This window comes from Condylura cristata, unplaced genomic scaffold (assembly GCF_000260355.1).
Source record: "Condylura cristata isolate star-nosed mole 26May11 unplaced genomic scaffold, ConCri1.0 scaffold00017, whole genome shotgun sequence".
Lineage (NCBI taxonomy): Eukaryota > Metazoa > Chordata > Mammalia > Eulipotyphla > Talpidae > Condylura > Condylura cristata.
Genome location: NW_004567118.1, coordinates 3,029,010 through 3,034,036, shown reverse-complemented (window position 1 = coordinate 3,034,036; position 5,027 = coordinate 3,029,010). Strand labels below are relative to the sequence as shown.

The 5,027-nt window shown below is 45.7% G+C and overlaps 1 protein-coding gene across 4 annotated transcripts in view; it reads right to left on the bottom strand.

Annotated features, from left to right (window-relative positions):
* Window positions 1-4,696, bottom strand: part of STAT3 (signal transducer and activator of transcription 3 (acute-phase response factor)) — a 52,937-nt gene extending 48,241 nt beyond the window's left edge. For 3 of the 4 annotated variants that reach the window (XM_004684167.2, XM_012726363.1, XM_012726364.1), the window contains exon 1: window positions 4,409-4,589. The gene's annotated coding sequence lies outside the window, so the exon portion shown is untranslated. Of the gene's footprint in view, window positions 1-4,408 lie in introns of all 4 variants that reach the window. The other variant, XM_004684164.2, reaches the window with a different exon arrangement.
* Window positions 4,697-5,027: the final 331 nt, after the last annotated feature.

The following is a 5,027-nucleotide window of genomic DNA, read 5'->3' as shown; positions in this document are numbered from 1 at the left end:
GCCTGCCCCGGAGGTGACCACATGGCGTGGCAGACCTCTCCTGACCCGCCCGCTGCTCCCCTCAGCAGTGTATTTCGTTGATCTGCCTGTTCTGCACTCCACTCTGTCTCTGGTGAATTCTCTCATCCTCCACATCTCTGGCCTGTATCTCAGTTCTGTATGCACAAATAAAATAAAATCTTTAAAAAAAAAAAATGTTACTTTGTCCTGTTTATAAAGTAATTGCTATTGCAAAACAATTTAAATGTGCAGACATTTAAATTATGTATATCTTACATATATCTTGGTAATAGTGTGTTTATTTTTCCAGATATTTTGCAACTTTTTCTACCGATGAATGTGTCTTGGATAGATGTATCCCAAATTACTTTTTTATTTTTTTGAAGATTTGTTTATTTATGCATACAGAATTGGGTTATAGGTCAGAGGTCTAGGGGAGGTGAGAGGATCCACCAGAAACAGAGTGGGGAGCACTCTGTTTGATGAAGTGCACTGCTGAGGGGAGCAGCAGGTCAGGAGGTCTGCCACGCCATGTAGATCACCCCCCAGGCTGGGAATTGAACTCCTGCTGAAGTGGTTTTAGTTCATAATGCTGTACTTTAACTCGCTGTGCTACCAGGGAGGGCCCCGAAACAACCTTTTAACAGTTTAGTACAAGAAACAGAAGAGGCAAATCTACCTCCCAGGAAAAATTGTGTCCTTTCCATTGCCGCTTCTAGGCTAAATGACACCCTGGCATCTAGAACAATAATACCTCCAATTCCATGAAAATAGACAGTGTATTCCATTATCCATGATTCCTACCTAGCACAATAATTGGCTCTTCATATAAATGTTTGCTCATCTAAACTAAGAGTCATGATAATCCTAACATGATGGGAACTGACCATAACAGAATTTATTCTACCACATGCTATTCCTTTAAAAAACTGGGAGACATTTCAGTTTCTCGCCAAAGTACCACTTCGCCTTCCCAACTAAAGTGCATTGTACTAAGCCAAAGTTCCTAGCAACAAGTATGAAGCCACAATAGTAACTCTTCTCACCATAACCAAAAAAAGACTGAAACAGCTCAGTGATGTCACCAGGTTAGACCACACCAAGGCTGCTCCAGGATATCAGGCATTCTTTGGGATTTGGGGATAACCCTCCAGTGCTCTTCTGATATATTTTATGAATGAACCAAAAGTCACAGTAACAATTTTTAAATACAGAAGACAAAATGTGAGTGATCATTTGTAGCTGATTAAAAATATACTTAACACATTAAAGCACCAATTCAGAACACATTTCCTTGGGTTCTGGTGCAGTTTACAAGGCAGCCTCAATCACAAGTCCCTAAGCCGGGACTGTGTGCCCTGGACAAATGACCCCAATCCAATTATGTGCTCACACACAGTAGGCACTCCATGACTAAATGACAGTACTCAGCCTCAAAAGCTTTTAAAAGTTTCTCCTATAAAAGAAGAAAACTGAAATTCCTTGTTCTTGCATTCGAGTAAGGCTTTTATAAGTAGATACTCCTCCCCTAATTACTCTCTTAATCTACCATGTTTAATTGGTACCATATCACTTTCACCCCATCTACCTCCTCACCCCACATTCTTTACTCCTATCAAATTCCAACCATTAATCCCAACCCAGATCAAATCTCTCCTTTGGCAAGAAAACTTCCTAGACAACTCCAGACCGCATATCCTCTCCTTCTGAAGACTCTAGTGCCAAGCAAGAGCAGCTCTGTCCAACAGAACTTTCTATAAGAAATGTTCTAGGGGCTTCCCTGGTGGTACAGGGGTTAAAGTCAGCACCATGAAGCTGTTAGCAGCCAAGAGTTCTATCTATCCCCATATACAGAGCTGATCCACATGGTGCAGCAGACCTCTCCTATCTCTCCCGCTGTTCCCCTGAGCAGTGTATTTCAGTCGATCTGCTTGTTCTTCTCCCCATTCTGTCTCTGGTGAATTCTCTCACCCTCCCCACACTGCTGGCCTACACCCCAGTTCTTGTGTGCATAAATAAAAAATAAATCTTAAAAAAAAAGTTCTATATCCAGGCTACATTTTTTGTATCTATAGCTTACCTTGTTGGATAGCACTGGCATGATTCTCTTGAGGACATTATGTATGGATAAAGCATTTATTAAGTATCCTCAGGAGATGGAAAGTCCTATGAACAACGTATCTTATTCTTCAGAACTACTTCCACAAAGCTGCAAAGTGTTTGTTAATTTGTACACCACCAGCGTTGGACTCACATCTGAGTTAATGGTCTCTATTTCGGCCCCATTCTGACTGTTGAAAACACACAGGCAGGGAAGAAAAGCAACTTTCTGGAGACACTAGTGAGTCCTAATAAGCAACAAGGCACTTTGGTTTAAATGCACTGGTCACAAATGTCCTTCACCTATAAGTTTGCTTAAATAAACAGTTCTTTCCATTGGCAGATAGCTAAATTCTGAAGGCAAACCCTGCCAACTAGAATGTTGATGACTTCCTAAGTTGGACACAGCTGCTGATAGAAAGGCAACCTAAGCTACCTACACTTCTTTGTTTCCACCAGTTTTTTTAAATAGCATCTGTGGAGTCTTAGTTTTATTTCACTGTCCAGGTAAATGACAGAATTTCACAGACATCTTTCCCAGAAGGGCAAATTCATTGTAAGTCAAGACCTAATACTTAAGCCAGACAGTCAAAAGAATACAATAAACAAAAGGTGTAAGTTCTACCACTGTGGTCCTCGGCTGCCTTCTATAACTACCTGTTTCCTTTGGCCTCAATTTCCCTCATCTACAAAATGGAACTAATATTATATATATAAACTATCGACCCTTTAAGGTCAAGTCATAGCTGTGGAGACTTAAATGTTTTTTTTTTTCCTCATGTAAAATTAAGGCTCGTCACTTTGCTGGTGGTTCTTTGTGGTGAATGTGCTAACAAATAGAGAACTCAGATCAGTCCTCCACATCCACATTTCCACCCCCAATTTTTTTTTTTTTTGTATACTGCAAACTCTTTCCCCCATCCACCATGCAAATGTCTGAGAAAAAATGCTGCTGGTACACCAGTTTGGCACATATAATAAAGAAATAAATGTGTTGATTCAGGGAACACCAACATATTTAATAGAAAATTGGCTGAGTCCTGGTATAACACACTCTAGAATTTACATTAAAAATTGAGATAATTTACTTTCTGATTTTAAACTTACAAACATACATGGAATAGTCTGTAAATGCACATTTAAAAGCCAGCCGCTACACACTATATACTTTTTTTTATTTTACACACTATATACATTTTTAATAAGGAAAAAAGATCTGTCAACACCATACACCCACTAGATATAACAGAGTGTGATATGTACTAACCATGGAAAAAACAAGTTGGCTGAGGGTCTGAATTTTGTTCATTTAGGCACAACCACACAAACCCAAACACAGGTAAAGTTTGCACACATATCTTTGCCAACCCAGCCAGTCTTTGTTTCCTTCTCCTCTGCATTTACCCAAGACCTTGGCTCTGAGACAGAAAACTCCCACTCTCGATTGGTTCGTTCTGCCCTATGCAATTAAGCAACACCACAATCCAGTAAACGCAAGAGCTTAATAATTTATCTTCGGCCGAGTTTACCAGGTGTTTGTAAAAGAACAATGTCAAGATGGCAAAAAGGTTTATTTCATTCTAGAACTGGCTTGATAGGTCATATTTTGGTTTTGTGTTTGTTTTTTTAAGAGGAGGAGGGAAGCAAGGCTTAACCTCGAAAAAGATGGGTGGGAATTTAGAAAGAGTACAGGACTGTCAATTTCCCTACAGGAAACTTGACTCTTATGCAATAATCTTACCCACAACCAGCCGCTGTACACAGTAAGGAGAAGACACCTATTTCTACCTCTAAAGGGCACGGCTGGCTCCTACAGAAGCCGGAATAGGGCAAGGCTAAGGAAGTGGCTCAGCCGGGAGCAGCCCGGCCCGCAGGGAGGAGGCTCCTTTCAACCCCCACTGCCCGAGATCTCCCCTGGCATGACAATCGCTCCCGCGGCCGGAATGTCCCCAGAGCCCCAGGGAGCAGGAAGTCGGGGGACGTCCCTCACTCCTGCTACCCCCACCCAAAAGTAACCTTCGCCCCACGATCCTCCCCCGCGAGCCCGTTCTCTTCCTCGGCGTCTCCCCTTTTTCCGAAGAACGAAACTTCCTTCCAGTGCCCGCTGTCCCTTCAGAGGCCCGCTCCTGTCATCCCCGGGAGCTGTTCCTTCAGAGCGACCCTCGCGTCCCTGGTATCGCCCCGCCCCGCTCAAGTTTCCACCCATAACTCCCCCAACACCTCAGAGACCCCCAGCCACTCCAGCACCCCCCGCGGTGCCGAGGCTCGGGGGTCGTCGGGGAGCGACCCCACCCTTCACTCCAGTCACCTGTTTCTCCAGCTGAGGCCCGACAGGCCGGGGCAGCACTTACGCCGGGATGCGGGCCGCCGGGCTCCCTCAGGTCGCGGCCTCTCCTAGCCGACGCGAAGAGAGCGCCAAGCCGGGGTGCTCGTCGCGGATCCGGTTCGGGCTCGCTGCCTTTGCCGCGACGTCGGAACCCCAGGCTCCCCCTCCCGGTCTACGCCACCACAGCTCCGGAAACCGCTGAATTACAGCCCCTCCAGCCAATCGCCGCCCAGCCCCTGCCTGGCCGGGACGCCCCGCTCCTGCATAATTAATCAGACGGCCAGTTTTCTGGGCCACCCAGAGGTCCTGGTACAAGTACGGTGCTCCGGAAGCCCCACCCACTAGCCAATGAGGAGAGCCTCTGAGAGTGAGGGCGGGGCCATTCGATGACTGGGAACGCCCCCCTACGCTGGCTGTTCTAAGGGCTCACTGCTCCTCCCTCCGCAATGGCGGGGGAAGAGCTAAGGCCCTGGGCACGGAAGCCAGGGGGAGGGAGGGAAGATGACCGGAATGTCCTGCTGAAAACTCAGCTGAGTTCCTGGCAGTGCGTGACGTCAAGACACTTTAAATGCCCCTGATGCGGCGGCTCTCTACTGCCTGC